Here is a 17298-nt window from a genome sequence, read left to right as displayed (position 1 = left end):
CATTTGGAGAAGCCAAATCCACAGCCTGGTTTTCTCCAGAGTGAACTTTGAATTCTCGGCTGGGTAACCTGTTTCCTATGAGGACTCCCAGCCAGTTGTCCTGTTTTCAGCGCCCGCACCAATTTCAGAGGTGGCTCGGAGTGCCCGCACTTGGCTTTCTGGCTTCGCCCTCTGCAGGCTCTCAGGTTTTCCTCTTGCTGTTCTGCCTCTGCTCATTTGTTTCCCAGCTTCCTAAACTCTGTAAATATCTCTCGACCGCTCTTGTCTCCTTTCCTGTTCTTTTGTCTTTGTAGATTTTTACCTTTTTAAATTCCTTTGCTCCCATTTATGTTGAGTTCAGGAGACAGCAAAAATAAACATTTGTTCACTCTACTATATTGTCCACTTAACATTCTTTTAAAATTTCCTTTCCTGATTCCCAAAATGATGAGTCCAGTGCTTTGCAAAGAATATATCCTGTACCTGAAAGCGTCCAGTTAGAAATGCTTTGTAATTAACTGGAGCAGAGGCAGGACAATGGCCCGCCCTCTGCTCCCTCACATGGGGAGACTGTGCCCCCCCAGGGAGGTAATCATCTTAGTGAGGTAATGGGTGGGAGGAGCCCCCGCCTCACAGGTAGGCCTGCATGTGACCCCAGCTTGGTCACATATGAAATAAATATGTACCCAGAGACAAGTGTCTTTACCTCTCTCTTGGGACATCGATTAAAGTAATGCCTGTCCTGAAGGCCGTGAGGATGAAATGAATGATGTGAGAGCAAAGCACTTGGCGCAAGTGGGGCGCTGGCCCAGGTTAGTCCCGCTCCTGTCAGACCAGGAAGCGCCTGTCTTGTACACACTGCTGTGACTGCTGCCCTCGCCTCAGTCACCCATCACGTCCCCGCTCCTGGCACCCAGAACTTGGTTCCCCTTTGCAAAGTCCTGCAGCCCTTCCCTGCCATCTGCTCCAGCACCTGTTCAAGCCCCTTGTCTCTCAAGACCTGTCCTGCGCTGCCCTGTGTCATGTGAATGCAATCAGACGGGCACCTCGAAAGGTCAACTGTGTCTCCAAATCGCTCCTGTTGGCATATTCATCACGAAGGGAAGAATATCTCTGAAATGTTTCAAATTTCTTAAGAGAAACAGAAAACCGCTCCATGGACTCTGCTCATCCAGCTCAGGTGCAGAGGTGGGGGGGCTCCGAGTGGTTTAGGGAGCCAGCACAGAGGACAGGCACAGAGACAGGGACGCTCTCACTCTGTGACAGCAGAGATAGGAGACAGACAGCAGAAGGTGGGCCCGGGCCGAATTTCTCTCTGAGGACTGTGGGCAGGGCCGACTGAGGGGCTTTATGTGGGTTGCAGCTTTCCACCAGGACAGACATCCTCGCTTGCTCATTATACCCACAAGTGGTGCACCTGGAAGAACACATCAGCCCGGCCCTCCTGTTGCTTAGCAACGCCTCTTTCTCTTTCCTGGCAGGTCCCAGGGGGCTGTGTTGAAGGGCCGGGGTGGGAAGGGGGGAGGTGAGAGAACGTCCTGGTTTGCATAATAAGGAGGCATTCTGGCTCCATGCTAAGGGAGGTACCTGTCCAGAAGATGAAGGAGGCACTGAAGAGAACCTTTATTTTCCTTATTTGGGGTTTGTTCTGTACCGTCACTGAGAATGTTTACCTTTGAGAGGTGTGTGTTTGTATGTTGTTTATGTTTCCATGTGGCTGGTGGATAATTGGGGAAATAAAAGGCATACCCACAACTCACACCCAGATGCAGAACATCGGCCTGCTTGAACCCCAGCTCTGGAAGCTGGATCACAAAGGCCTCTTCCTGGACTGTCCTGTGAGACCCCAGTGTCTCCCCTGCCAAAGCCCCTGGTGACTCCCTGCCCGTTGTGACTGCCTAGGTGCAAGTGCAGGGCCTCCAAGGAGCAGACACCAAGGTGGACTAACAGGGCAAGGCTTTGATTTGGGAAACCCTCAGGTGAGAGCAACTAGGGAGCGAGCCGGGAGAGTCAGCACCCATGATCCAAGGCTGGCCCTGGGTGGAGGAGCGGGGGAGGGAGCGGGGAAGCATCCTAGCCCCCTAAAGTTTCAGGAAGGTTCCACGCAGCCCTGCGGAGGTTCTCCAGGTGAAGCTGCTGTCCGGGGAGCCCCTCTCCCAGCAGTGCCCACCCAGTATCGTGCTGTACTCGGGCACGTTGGGACCAACAGCTGGAGCCTGGGACACCGCCCTCCCTGTGCATTCTCAGAGCCCCACACCCAGGCTTGGGGAGATGGATTCTGGGGGGATCTGGGGCTGGGGCTTATCCCAAGGGCTGGGGTTGGGCTACCTGGATGGGTTAGAGGAACACATAGTGGGAAATTGGGAAAGGGGATACTTTTGGAGAAAAGAGTGAACTGAGGGGTGAAGGAACCAGGGTGGGAAATAGCGTGACTGCAAGGAGACCTTGTGAAGGGGAGTCGCACGCAGCCCCAGCTGTTGAATCTCCCCCTGCTCTTCCCTCCCCATGGCTCTGCTGTTCCTTCTAGGGTAGGTCTCCTGCAGTCAGCCTTCCAACAGGAAGGGCTATTCTATGCTATTTTACTTACACCTTCCATATTCTTCTTCCTTTACTATAACAAGTGGCCATACTTGTATTTAAAACAAAATTTCCTTTTCCATTGTAATGATGCTTTCGCGTCCATGTTATCCTCTATGGAAATCATGTGTTAATTCTCCCATGCACTGAGTGGTGTCGGGTCACCAGCACACGGCTCCGAACAGTGGTGCTGTCTGCACTTTATCGTGTTCTTTAACCACTGAGACGCCAGTCAAGTCTGATGCCTCAAGCCATCTTGTGGGGTGTTGAGTGGAGAAGAAGGGGACGAAGAGGAAAGGGTGGCCTAGCCATAATCCCCTGCTACTCTGTGAAAACATAGAGACAGCTTATTAAGGGGACCATTTTCTGATGCTCCTGGTGGTGACCAGCAGCAAAGTGGAATGAGGTCCAAGGAAGACACCATGACAGGAAGGAACACCGGGAAGACAGTAACTCAGGAGGGTGTCGGATCAGACCTCCTTCCCCTCAGCATAAGCCAGGGGTGGTGGAGGGAGGAGGAAAGAGAGCTGATTCTTGGAGTACGTTGACCTTCATAAGCGTATACTCAATGCCAAGTGCATTGCATGCATTGTCTCTCTCCTCACCACAGACCTCCCAGGGCAAGAAGCTAGGAATTCGCCTCCTGGTGCTACATCAGTGGGCAGCCTGGCTCCCACACTGCTCTGCTGCACAGTCTCTGCTACAAAGCTCTACATTGTGCTGGGGCCAGGGAAGCAGATGAATGGCTTGAGGGAAGGTTAGGTCAGCCTGAACTTCTATGGACACTTAGTGAGTCACCGAGCAGGAGAAACTTTGGAGGGGCCCCTTGGGGTTCCCCAGCATCCTCACCTGGGAGCGTCTAGCCTGTGGGCACACATGCTCAACCACATACATTTGACTGGGACACTGTCAGCATGAGCAAACTGGCCTTCTGCTTCCAAGCCCTGGCTCCATAAATAAACCTTTGCTAATTATCCCTGGAAGCTCAACACCTTTGGTGTATCTAGCTCATTTAACTGCCACGCCTACTCTTGTTAGATCCGGTTCTAAAGTAAACTATGTTCTTTGAGAACTTTTGCATACAGATGAGTTGGCAGCCAGTCTAAGCTGACCCACAGACTCATAAAAACCAACAGGGACTCAGGCACCCTCACACAGGACATCCAAACTCTTGGACCAAAGGTGCAAGGACTTGCTCACCTCAAGGATCTCATTGCTTCCTTGGGGACCAAGAAATTGAGTTTTTGCCTCTACATTCACTCTGGCAATCCACGAGGTAAGGGGGAAGAAATGCCACATTGCCTCTGTAGACAAAAGGAGTCAATTCTGGTGGTAAGTTTGCCCCCTTTTCCCCACCTCAAACTGACAGGCTGTCCACCACTCCTGGGTTTAAGAGAGTGATTTTAATTCACTCCCTCGATGCTCTTGATCTTCTGGCCACTTGTGGATTATGAGCTGTGGATCTCATCCATCCTTCCCTTGGTCACCGCAAGGCCCAGAACTGGAGGGCAGTTAACTTCTTGGGTTGCATCATGCCTGGTTGCACTGTCGTCTTGGTGGTAGAGATGTGTTGAAGGCTTCTGTCTGATGGCATCTCACTAGCTGCTGCAGACCTGTTCTAGCAGGACCTCTCCAGGGGCCTATGAATGAGCAGGCATGGAGCCCCCTTCTCCAAACATCAAGTCATGTAGATTCTTTGCAGAGTCACTCAAAAAAAGTGTCTTTTGCATTTGGCAAGGGTTAGGAAAAATGTGTGTTCTCTTTAGTTGGGCATACAAAATAGGGCAAAACATGGGGACTGTGGTAATGTGCCATTTCAGACAAGGACTTACCCAGCCCTGCTGGTGAATTCCCTTTAGTTATGGGCTCGGCTTGCCTCTTCTTACTCTATACTAATAATTTTGTAAACGTGTACTTCCCTAAGTCAGGTGGGAATATTTGGGAAGGTATGGGCTATCGGGGGAAAAAGATTGTTTTGATACTTAAGGCATGAAGAAGGATTTTCTTCTGTGTAAGCAAGCTTAGGTACAGGGCTGAGCTTGCAAACAAGGACAGTCAAGTGGATTTCTTCTGAATCGTTCTTGGAGCTTTGCTGCTATTGGGGGCTTTTAGTGTACTCTGATTTTTTTTTTAACATACTGGATGCTATAATTGCCAAGCATTCTGGGCTCGGCAGAGCTGAGACTCAGAATTTCTCATGCATGTCCCCTTCCTTTTCTCAGCAATTCATTTTTCTGTGCTAGGTTACAAATCTCCCTTGGACCTCTTCACAGCTCAGTGACTTTCCAAGGATCAGCTTGGACTCACATGCTTTTCCCTGCCCCGTGACTCCCAAGGACAGAATGCTTCCTGAATCCTTCTCTCTAGAGTTTTTGTTGGGATTGCTTATATGTCAGCAGTTGGAGCCTGAGTTTGACTGACATTTTACCCCTCTTGGTTGTGCAGTTTAAGATGCTAATGATGACTATTGTCTTTCTTCTCTTCATTACTTTCCTCATTAATATTATTATTATACAGTGTTTTTCCTCATTGGCCTTTTAAGAAGCTTATAATGTGCACCCACTATGTTCTGGGAAGTATGCTAGGCCCTGGGAAATTGCTGACTAGCTCCTGTTCTCATGGTATTTACAGTTTAGGAGGGTTATGTACACAATGTACATGGAAACAGGCTATTGCACTCCAGTAGGATAAATACTGTGATGAACAGGGACTGTTACACAGCAATGTGGTTGCAATAGAATCATCGCATGCATAGGAAGGACATCCTACTTTGCCTTCAGAAGACCTCATGGAAGCATGATCCTAAGCTCCTTCGGTAGGCAGGATGTGGCTTGGTGGGACATGAGAAAGGACACTCCAGCACAAGGATATGGCATTTACAAAACTACAGACGCATGAGAGAGCGCAGCATGTACAGGGAATACAACCCTGGCGTGGCTTGAGGTGGGTGGTGTGGGGAGGAATGGAGAAAGATCAGAGAAGAGAAGCTAAGAGGACAGCACTTGGATGAAGGGCCTCATGAATGACCCCGGGGAGCTTGGGCAGTACCTTAAAAATAGTAAGAAACTGTGTGAGATCATGTTTACATTTCAGAAAGGTTGCTCTGTCTGCAAAGTGCAAGCTGGAATTGGGTGGGGTAAGACCAATGCCAGGGAAGCCAGTTAGGAGATGACTAAGAGGCAGGACACGTAAGATCTAGTGGAAGACTGGCTGCTAGGAAACACAGATCTGAAATAGACCTTGGAAGCTGGCTGGTCTCATTCTGGGAATTTCCCCAAAGTCCACATGATGACCAGACTTTGAATGGAAAAGAGCATTTCCTTTACATTTACCCTCACACACCCACAGTGGCCTCTTGAGCACAGAGAGAGGAGTTAATGGCCCCAGGTTATGGGGAGTCAGGGACTGTATGGGGCAAGGGGCTGGCTTTTCTGGTGCCTCCTCCGCCTCCTCAGAAATAAGACCTGCAGTCATTTGCTCTTCCGTGCCACTGAAACGCGTATGTGTCTGGGGAGAAGGAGAGCTTTCGGCAGACTGAGCCTGCATCTCTCTCCTCCTAAGCACCTACGCTTAGAGGATGCATTGCCCTGGATGTCCGTGGGACCCCACTGTCGCCCTTACCGGAAGGGCAGGAAATGTGTCACTCCTTACGGTGGATGTTTAAGTTGAGACACTGTCAGAAATGATGACAGAAGTGCTGGAAGTGAGGTGCCCTTGTAACTCTCGTGGTAGCTACCATTAATTGCCCCGATGTGCTCCCTATTAAACTGAACCAGATACTGAATTGTCTTTCCTGTGGGTTATTCCTATGAGGAGGCACTATTTTCAGTCCCATCCTGCAGGGAGGTAAAGATGACAGAGATGAGAGGAGGGAACTTAAGTCAGGATCTCCTGAGTTTTTCCCACCAGGGCCACCCAGAGCACGATGATATCGGTGAGGTGAGCGGGGCACGTGGAGAGGCTGCCGGGGGCTGGTGACGCACTCTCCCTGGCCTGGAGGGCCGAAGGCATCGGAGTCTTGGGACACCTGACATCCCTTTAGGCACACTGCTGGAGCAGCTCTGGGCTGAGTACCCTGAGCCAGATCACACAGGCTCTACGTGCGGAGCTGGGAGGCAGGCCTGTGTCTGCCTGATTCTGCTGCCTACCACATACCCATCCTTCTCTCCACTTGGCAGGTGAGGTAACAGTCCTTGAAATACCAAGTGAGGTCTCACAGTTCCGAATATCTGGATGAAGCAGCATTTTGTGGGTTTAAGCCCCGATCTACTTCAGGCTAGCTGCTTTATGGCAACCCTAGAACTTTTCTCCCTGGAGCTGAAGTATCTTCTGGGGTAATCACAGGGACTCAGAGTGACTCAAGCTTATAAGTCACTAAGATGTAAGAAGATACAGGGATATGCACTGTGTTGCTAGTTCAAGTCCCTACTGAATGAATTTACTGGCACAGAAATCAAGGGTTGTCTAATCCTTAACTGAGGATAGTTGAATACAGTAATTAGTTCTAAAGACTTCTGCTTAATACCCTCTTTCCCCCATATCAGCTGGCGTTTTCAGAGGTGGAGGTGATGGTCAGCTTGATAGCCAAAAGGGACCATCTACCTTCGTCTCAAGGCCAAGAAGGTCATTCCAATTTTGGAAGTTGACAAAAGAAAGTACAGGATGGTGGTGATTCAGGCTAAAGCCCAGAGTAAAGAGGAAAGGACCCCGACCTTCCCACTCCGCTCTGTCTCCTGGAATATGTAAGAGTCAGGAGTAATACCAGCTCTTCTCTAGGCGGCAAAAAGTGCTGGCTTGATTGTGTGGTTCAAAGTCTTTATGAATAAGCAGGGAGGGTGCAGAAAATGGAAAAACACACAATAAAACCAACCAAACAAATATCTTGACAAAAGGAAAAAGGATGAAGGAAAAAAATTAGTGTGAAGACATACAGAGGTAGACCCCTAGAAAAGTCAATAATAAAGAAAAAATAACCCTAAGGTCAAAGGGCTCATGGGAGTCCATTCTCTGCTCCAGAGGGGATGGTCCTAAGCTGTCCTTGCTACGTTTGTTATGAAAGATGTTCAAAGAAAGGGTGTCACCAGCCTTGCCATTGCCTTGTGAGAATATGTGAGCCAACAGGTGAGCAAAGCCTTTACACATGCAACTCCCTGGTTCTGTTTGAAGAAGGGCAGAAAAGAAAAACAACAATAATGCAGAGAATGGCAACGTCAAGACTTGAGAATCCAAAGATGTTCTACCCTGAGCAGTTGCTTCTTAAAAACTCTTATTAAGGGCTTGAGCTGCCAATATAAAACTCAACCCAATATCATAAAATTAGAAAGCAGATCAATGAAACTAATTTTAAACAGTCATTCTGAGTGTTCCTCAAGTCCAGCTTACTCAGTGCACACGAAAGAACAAACTGTGGCCTGGTGGGACGCAGTGATGCTCAAAGTCCCCAGGAAAATGTCAATCTGAATTCACCCAACCTCACTTCAGATCAGGAATTGCCTCATTGAGAGAAATCTGTTGTTATTTTCCTAAATCAGTCTCCCTGTGTGCAACAGTCTGTCTCAGTGTGCACATATCTGCCCCGAGCTATGTTGTGAAGGTATCAAGCCTTGTAAACTTTGCATTCTAGTTAGATACATATCACCCACTTAATGTTTCTAGAAGATTCTTTTCGAATAAGCTGTGAAATACAAGCCAGGAATTTCCATTTATTTAGACTTTTGCAATGTCCATGGCCCTCCCTCTTTTCCTATTGCACAATATCCAGTGTTTCTTGGCTCAGATTCAGAAACTGTATTTACCAGCATGTATCAATGGACCTCCATATCCCCAGGGAGCATATTTAACTATGCGACACACCACACTTGGAAGCAACAGGTTAATACTGTCTATGCAATTAGAACAACCAAAGCTCTCTCAGGTGACTACCCTCAGGGGAAGACTCATGGTTCACTGCCCTTGATTAAATTCTTGGGAGCTTTCTGGCTTTATCCAGATCTGCCATTTGTCCTTGAGGAGCTGACAGAACTCAGAAACTATGTATAACTGTTAGCGTCTTGCAGGAAAAGACTCCCTGAAATTTGGCCCCTTGGACCACGTCTGATGATGATATGTTTGGAGAAATAAGAGTAATGCCAGTGGTGTGCTGGAAGTTGCATTCAGCCATTTCGGGGATCGGGGTTTTGGATGCCATTTGGGGGTGGGACTGCTGATGAATTAGACGTGAAACACAGAAGGCTCAAACTGGATTCAGAGATAAGTCACGGGAGTGGTCAGAAGATCAGAAGACCTCTGGGGGGGCCCACGCCATGCTGGGCTCTTCCAAAGTATGAAGACACAGTCCCCACCCTGTGGTCTCACTGGGCTGATAGGCAGAAATGACAGGCACGTTCTAACTGATGGGCTCTCCCACCAAGTCTGCTTCTAGCGTGGCTCGAGGGGGACGGAGCGGCTGAGGAGAGAAGCCTTGATTTCTGCTTCATCCTCTTCGATGGAGAGGAGATGGCAAGTTCTGAGGCAGCCTAACCAAGGGAGCTTATTGGAACCAGGCCTGAGAATCCCTTTAGAATCTGGGGCTTTTCCTGGTCGTTTGCCTTGCCCAAATCCATTGTGAGAAATCAAGTGTTTCTCCCCTGGCCAATGCAGATGCTCATCACTGGTAAATCATGAGCAGGATGAAGCCCCCTGGGAAAGGAGGCTAGCTGAGAAGTGGAGAAAGATGTGTATATGATTTGAATTTTATTCACCTTTTTATTAATTCATTTATTCTTTTGGCTGTGTGTTTACAGTCTAGGGTAGTGTTTGCAGTTTTGGATTTCTACAAAGAAACGTTATCAGGTGTCCTGTGGAAGCGCAGGAAGGGCATGGAGAGGGGACGGAGGTGGGCCAGCCCAGGCTGGCACCTGGAGCAGGGGGAATGGGCATGAAGGGGCAGATTCCCGTTGAGGGTAGTGGCAGTGAAGTGAAGCTGGGAACTAGGTAGTCATTTGAGAAGGCTGGGCAGGGGTTGTGGGCTGAGATTGCTTTCTAACAGATGAAGGGGCTGGTTTTCTCATACCCACTGAAGACAAGATGACCATAGATTCCAGTCTCAGTGTAAGGATCTGGGCTAGACATCGGGAAGAAGCCTGGTCCGTAGAGGCGCTGAGAGGCAGGAAATCCTTTCAGAGGGAAATGGAAATACACGGGCAGCCATATTCCGTAGGCAGGCCTGGGACCTGCATCTGTGTCTCTGTGACTTGTGTTAGTGCCGCCAGCCTGCAGGCAGAGCGTGACTTGGTGCACCTGGGAGTCTTGTCCCATCCCAGGGTCCCGGAAGAGGGCACATCATGAGCATCCCTCACCCTAGGTCTTATGTTCCTGCACCTCAGAGGTGAGTCCCCAAGGATGCTTCCCTCTCTTGGCTCCAAGGAGCAGGTGCATGTTTCTAAGGGTTCAAGCATAGACCAGGGACAGCCTCTCCTGGCGACCACCCCTGTTTAAGCCTTCCTCAGGCTGCCTGGGTCTGCCCTGTACACAAACTTTGCAGTTTCCTTTCTGCCTGAGACCCCAGAGGGGCCATAGACCCCAGGCAGCCAGAAGGTCAAGGCTTTTCCCTTGTCCTCTGCGTCTTGCCCCCTTTGCCCTGCTGCTCGAAGCCTTTGCTTCCTCACTCACTGCAGCAAACCTCCTGCTCTACACGGTGCCATCCTGACCAAGTCTACCCCTAGCCGGGTCCCTGCTTAGCCACCCTCAGTGCCAGTGAGTGTAGCCACAGGAAGCAGGTCTCTCTCGATGCCCCCGCTGGCCTGGTGGTTTTCCTATGGGAAGGCGCCTGGGCGGCAACTGGCCGGACACCACTTCCTGTCTGCCTGCCTGGCCATGTGGGTGAGGGACCCCAGGGACTCTAACAGCCAGACCACAGGCAAGCTAATTTACTAATGCAGATACAGTAAACACTGTGCCTATTGCTTTGGTGACCAGAGACCACATGCTGAGCCATGCCGAGGCCTGCTGGCTCCCCGGGGATGAGGACAGAGAGGGCAATGCACCCGACAGAGAGACGGCCGTTTGGTCTCTGCCCTGTGGATGCTCCCTGCCCTGAAGTTAAGTAAAGTAATCCCAGACATTGTGCACAGCGTGTTTTTGCTTTTCAAGGTGTGCTAGGCAGCAGTGTGGCCTCATGTCTCGGATGGGGAAATCACAGCTCGGGGGAGGGGCTGAAGAGGAACCAGTCACCTGAGCCAGTCAGGGAAGCTGGGTCACCTGGGCTCCATGCTTATTTCTCTGTATCGCATCTGGGTTGCAGTGCCACCGTACCTCTCACTTTTCTGAGCAGCTCCCAAGTCTGCTTTTTTCTGCTCTCCTTGCAGCCAGCCAGGCCCTGGCCCTGCAGTAGAATCTCCAGGCTGTTATGGCTCCAGGCCAAGCTGATGGGACCACACGGACTCATCCTGGCAGTGGCAGTGAGCAAATTTTCCATATTCCAGTCAGTGGCAGCTTCACTTGTCTTCTCAGAGAATCTTCTGGAATCCCAGACATAGTAATAGCAAAGAGACTTTCTGAGTTCCTTAAGTCATCTCTTCTGCAAGTCACGTCTGCATTTAAAACTTTACTCACTTCCATATTTATTCATTCACTGTGAAGGCTATGCAGTGTCAGGCCCTTATCTGAGCCAGATAGTTATTGCTTCTATTTTAAATTGGGAACAGAGGTAAGATTCTTCTCTGGAAGAGTGCTATAGAATCATATTACACTTTCAGTCAAAAAAAAAAAAGGTCTTCATGTCTAACTAACTCCCTTTCGCTATAATTCCAGTTCACTTTTATATAGTTAATTACTCATCCACTTGAATTCTCCCAAACACAGCATCATTTAATCTGTATAATGGCCCTGGGAGGTAGATATTATTATCATTGTTCTGACAGAAGGGAAAACTCCTGCTTTGTACCCATGCTAGGGCAGAGGCAGGCCTCCTTCCAGAGCTCTCCAGGTTTCCTAAATTTGCCTGAAATTCTAAGACTCCCAGAGCAGTGCCCTGGGCAGGGGGCCAGCCCCGGTGGCTGCACGCGGCTGGGGCAGGCTTGGGAGGAGGCAGAGCCCGAGCTTGTCCCCAGCCTAGGTGAGCATCTTGGCATTGCTGCCCCATCATCCTTGGCAGCCAGTGCCCTTCTTATCACTGGTGCTTGTCAAGGTCACCCCTGAGTCAAGGTCACTCAGTAACTATATTGAGGCTTCCTTAGCTCTTATCATATTCTGTAATTACTGTGTTTCTTTGGTTCCTTTTTGATGTCCATCAAGCTCTCCCCACCTCCCTTAATATGCCATATCCCGGATCCTAGCAGAGCCCAGCACGTGAAAGACTCTTGATAAACATTCATTGACAAAGGGCAACAGAGGTACAAGCAAAGAAAGAGCAAGCCAGGGAGGGAAGAAAGCAGGGGTGCCTGTCCTTCCCCTTGGCCCTCCTGCCTCTCCTGCCCTGCTCTAAATGTCAGAACTCACCCATGCTGGCGGCCAAACCTTCAGGGACTTGTGAAAGAAGATTCTGGTAGGGCTTGGGTTCCCATCCCAGCTCTGGCTCATGTGAGCGATTTAACCTTGCTAAGCCTCAGTTCCCGCCCTTATAAAGTAGCCATAATCTTACCCACTTCATGGAGTTCCTATGAGGATCAAAAGAAATAATTTCCGTAAAGCCCCCACCACGGTTTCTGGCAGGTGGTAGATATTCAGCAAGTGTCTGCTCTTCCTCCCCTGCAGTAATTTCAAGCTTTGAGCCTCAGTCCTGTAACGTGTGCCTACAGCCACTTATGAGTAGCTATCTGCCGGCTGGTATGGGGATCTTAGAGAGAATACTCCACCAGCCTTCCATCTGCTGCAAAGAAAGTCACTTTGGAAAGGATGCATTTTAATGAGTTTCTTCCAAGAATTAAACCCAAGGTGGACGCATATCATGCCAGCTGAAACTCTAAAAGGCTGAATTCTAACTTTCTAACTGTGAACTTGGATCAATAACTCGGCCTCTCTGATCTCTGGTTTTCTTCTCTACACATGAGGGAAAATAACGCTGTTGTTTATGTGGTAGAGCAGCTAAACTATTGAGTTTATGCACAGAGAGTGCCTGGAACAGAGTGAGATCCATCAGTGTTAGTTACTGTTGATCTGGGTTAGAGGGAAAACCACGCTCACACTAAACTGGCTTCCAGAAAATGTCATGGCACTTTCATTAGTGGCCAGGTACTTATATACATTTTGCCTCCTCTCCTCTTCAAATAACACAAAAAGATAAAGTCGCTTCCCATTTTCGTTCACGCATCAATTCACTCATTGAACAAACACTACGTGTAGCCGGAGAGCCCCGTGCCATGCCAGCAGTGGTCAGTCATCAGTACAACATGCTGGCGTGGGAGTTGACTTGCTTAACTGCCCTTCTCCCGTATCTTCCATTTCTGGGCTCCCCACTGTAATGCAGGCCTCCTGAAAGGGTTCCTCTGGACGCCTCTCTGCGCAGGCGCGGACGCTCGTCTCCCCATTGCCAGCCGCTCCCTCTTGCCTGTGTTCTCTGTCCGCCTCCCTCAGTCCTGCACGCCGCTTGCCCTCTCGATTTCACCCACATTTTCTTCAGTTTTTCTGAGATATTGCACATGGTCCAGCTGCTTTTGCATTTTTAAACCCTTGACCAAGTAAACAAGTGCCAAACACGGGTAATTTTCTGATCATGTGAACAAATTCCCAGATTCACACACATTTCCTCTATACATGGCCAAGTACAATATCGAGTTCAAAATACACAAGATTTATGTGCTGCTATGCATTGTTGAGAATCTAAGCTGAAGTGTTGAAGGTGAAGGGCAAAGGGCCTACAGATTCGAGCCCTGTCTTCTCACCACTCATCAGCCTTGGCCTTGAAGGATTCACCCATGTAGTTTTCATACTATCACTGGGTGTTTATTTGGTTATTAGCTCAAGTCCACACGCTCTGTCTCTTTCATCCAGGGGAGGACACTGACTTTTAATCATTCAAGAAATATTTGTAGAGCTTCTATTATGGATCTAGATGCTAAAGATTCAAAGGAAAACATGACAGGCTGCTTTCCCAGAGTATAAGTTCTAGCAGAGGAGATCAGACTAGCTCTTGATTAGTAGGCAGCTAAACAAGGTGATACCTGGCGGTGGAAAGAGATGAGAAAGAACTAAAGTAGACGGGAGTGCAGAGTTGACTGGGCATTGACTGCCGCCGCAGGCGGGATGCTGAGAGGCCTTAGATGCTGGTGATGGAGTCGAGGCCCGAGTGGCTGAAGGAGCCATAGGATGACCCAGAGCCGGACAGTGAGAACGAGGGACCCGGGCAGCCGCAGGGCAGGTCTGAGCAGCAGAGCTGGTGACACTGCAGTGATATGAGTGGGTCTGGGGAGTGTGGCAGAGCCCAGGTCGTACAGGGCCTGGAGCTCATAGGGGGAGAGGCTTCAGCAAGGCAGGACATGATCTGATTTACACGATTCATGCCTCGCTGTGCGGTGAGGAATGTATCATGGGGACGAGAGAGTGACAACAGGGACATCAATGAGCAGGTGATTTCTGTAGCCCAGGCAAGGAACTACAGTGGTTGGGACAAAGGTTGGTAGCAATGGAGATGGAGCAAGAGGACAGGGAGGTTCCGAATGTATTTTGTAGAAAGAGCAGCCAAGACTTGCTGATGGATGTGGGATGAGAGAAGGTAAACAATCAAGACTGAATCCGGGTTTTGCTTGAACTAGTGGGTGGTTGTGCCATTTACAACCTGAGATGAGGAAGACCCAGATTAAATACAATAGATATAAAATAAGTTGTATTAGGTGCTAAGAAGGAAAAGAAGAGGATGCCAGCAAAATCTTTTTGGAGTAGGAATTTTGACCTGGAATGGCTGTATCCAGGTGTGCTGCCCCCAGATTCCCCGGGGGAGATGCACCCCTCACCCTATCCCCGGGGTGATGGGCCCTACCCCGTGCTAGGAGCTCTTAGAGAAAGGATCGTGCCAGTCGGCAGTCACCAAGCCTTGTGCTCCAGCTGCTCCTGGATCTGGGAGGCTGGTCATGTCAACCTCACAGGAAATTCAATTGGTCTGGCTCCATTGGATCTTCATGGTAATAATAATCTAATCTCATCGATTAATGGGCAATCCTTTTCTTTCTGATTGTCAGCGTTTGTTTCCGTTTGGTAATTCTTCCCTAGCAGCCAGATAAATGATGTCTTCTCCCTCTGGGCTTCATACATGCAAACGCCCTCCTCCCAGGCCCTTTAAAGCAGCACAGAGTCCCCTGCCTCCCTCTCCTGGGGGTCCTGGTGGGAGAGCCTTCTTGCGCCAGGGAGGACAGGGGAAAGGGAGGCAGAATGCTTTCCAAGGCCTGGCATCTCCCCTTGGCAGGACGACATGCCCTTCCCCGCGTTTCTGTGCAGCTTGTCTAGGGCACTTCCAGGCTTGTTCTCGAGCCAGCTGCCTGCTCAGATCAGACCCGGGATTCACAATTCCCCAGATGGCAACTCAACCTTCTGCTGCGTCTTCTTCAGGGCTTCTCAGCCCTGCTAAGCAAAGGAACCTGACATTCTTGAGGTTTCCACGTGCCAGATCCTCCGCTGGGTGTTCCTCCACTGATTTCTGTCTCCAAGTTGTAGGAAAGGTCCTCTTGTCTCCCTGGTCACGGAGGACACTCGGGTTCAGAGAAGTGATTTATCCTGCTGACAAGGGAAGGAGTGGAGTTTACAGCACGGTGCATGGCTCTTTACAGCCTTGCCTTCCCTACCTCTGGGACACCTGTTGGTCCCTGTGTCTGCTCTGCCAACCCCACAGTGTGGTCCTTTGCAGTGATGTTCTCAGTCTTGGTGCTGCTCACAGCTCGGACCTCACCCTTCAGGTGCCAGGCAACCAGCATTTTGGCCAGTGTGGAACCCAGTTGTCAATCTCTGCTCAAGACCTAGTGGTCTTCCTTCGATCCTTTCTTCTCCATCTGGCCCAGTGCAGGGCAGGGGAACCTGAGCAAGCCGGGCCATGCCAGGACTCAAACGACCTGGGGAGAGACCCATCCCTGGAAATGAGTACCGGTATTGGGAGTCCGGTGGGAGTGTGGATGGACAAGTAAGTGGCCCAGGATACAGTGGCTTTGGCTAGAGGGCAGACAGTTTAGGGCTGGGCAGAGCAGCAAGACAAACATCTCCAAAAAAACAAGAGAGAGAGAAAAGGTAAAAAGCAAACATAAATAACTCACAATAAACTCCAAGGTCTTTATTGCTCCTTAGCTCTTCTCAGTGACCTTTCTTTCCCTTTTCATTTTCCAGGCTTAATCGATTTTGTTGGGAAATTAGCTCTGCAGCAACAGAGGCAGCCAGCTCAGTCATGCACCAGGCAGCAGGGGACCTCGGGCCCACGTCTGACTCCACACCACGGGGTTCAGGGCCAGAGACTCTGGGGCGCCTGTGGGCTCTCTCCAGGTAGACCGGCCTCATTTCTTTCAATAGGAATTAGTGCACATAAGAGGACAGGGGCTAGGCTTTAGTTTATTGTTCCCCAAACACTGTTTATTTAAGATAGTTATTAAGAGCCAGGTTCGGTCCTGATGGTGCCTGTGCAGACAGGTCGTTGTGATTTATATTGATCCAGGTAAGGACTTTTTATTTAAGGGAGGCAACTGAAAATAGAGGGGGGTGGCTCAGCACCTTCTTTTGTGCTCTTGACAGTGGCCCTTGTTCAGGAAGCACACGAGGAAATCCAGCCCTGCCTTGGCAAAGGCACCAGCCCCTGGGGATGCCCAGTGGGTGGTTTTCTGTCATTCCCTGGAGAGCTTCCATCCAGGTCTCCCCACGCTGCCACCTGAGGAAGGAGCAAAGACCCCATGCCAGGCTGGCCAGGATCCTGTCCCCTTCTGCCATGGTGTGTGGGGGGCAAAGGGAAGGAATGGATGGGGGGCGAGGGTGAGGAGTAAGGACAGTTTTGAGTGGTCCCACGGGGCTCTGGCTTACCTGTGAGGTGGTGCTGAGGCTCAGCAGAGGCTGTTTTAAATAAGAACTGGATAATGAATATCACTGACTCCAGGCCTGGAATGAGGGCTGTGGGCAAGAAACAAAAATGCTAGAAAAAGGAAAAATTAAAAATGTCCTGAGCGAAAGAGACAGAGGGAGAGAATGACACTGAGCTCCTGTGGGAGCCTAAGGATGGCCCAGCAAGTAGGGCGGGGTGAGGATGGGGGACTGAAGGGGAGCTGGGCCATGGGGAGGCCGGGCTGTGTGGAGGCTGGGTCGTGGGGAGGCTGGGACAGGGTGCAGGGGGACGAGTCCAAGGCCAACTCAGGGGCACCCCATCAGACAGCCTGTGAATCTGGGGCCTGCCATGCCATAGGGAACTGCAGACCTGCTCCTGATCACATGATTTAGCTCAGTCTCCAGCCCTGGAACGTGCGAGGAGACACGGGCAGAGCTGAGCTGGAGCTTCACCTTGGAGGTGCCAGGCCAGGGTCACAGTGGGTGTGATTCTCAGTTGTATGAGCCCAGGTCAAGGTGGATGGGTGGGAGGCACCCACACTCTGCCTTGTCTGCTCTACCCTGGGCAGATGTGGGAGAAAAGGTGTCTCTCCACGTGCTGGTAGAGCTTCCGCTTAGGGGAGAGAGTAAGAAGATAACAACTTTCTGCACCTCTAGCCTCACGTGACCGAGAAAATAATTCTGATGGCGGTGCCTCCAGGGGTCACTTGCTATAGGAAGGAGGTGTCAGGTTCAGCCAAGGGCCCAGTAAAGGCCTGG

The 17298-nt window shown here is 50.2% G+C and overlaps 1 protein-coding gene across 2 annotated transcripts in view; it reads left to right on the top strand.

Annotated features, from left to right (window-relative positions):
* Nucleotides 1-3654: 3654 nt before the first annotated feature.
* Nucleotides 3655-17298, top strand: part of KCNJ1 (potassium inwardly rectifying channel subfamily J member 1) — a 31625-nt gene continuing 17981 nt past the window's right edge. For both annotated transcript variants that reach the window (XR_008993280.1, XM_036930290.2), the window contains exons 1-2: nt 3655-3832; nt 15841-15993. The gene's annotated coding sequence lies outside the window, so the exon portion shown is untranslated. The remainder of the gene's footprint in view (nt 3833-15840; nt 15994-17298) is intronic.

This window comes from Manis pentadactyla, chromosome 13 (assembly GCF_030020395.1).
Source record: "Manis pentadactyla isolate mManPen7 chromosome 13, mManPen7.hap1, whole genome shotgun sequence".
Classification (NCBI taxonomy): Eukaryota; Metazoa; Chordata; class Mammalia; order Pholidota; family Manidae; genus Manis; species Manis pentadactyla.
Note: the sequence above shows the minus strand (reverse complement) of the source record. Positions and strands in the feature narration are given on the sequence as shown.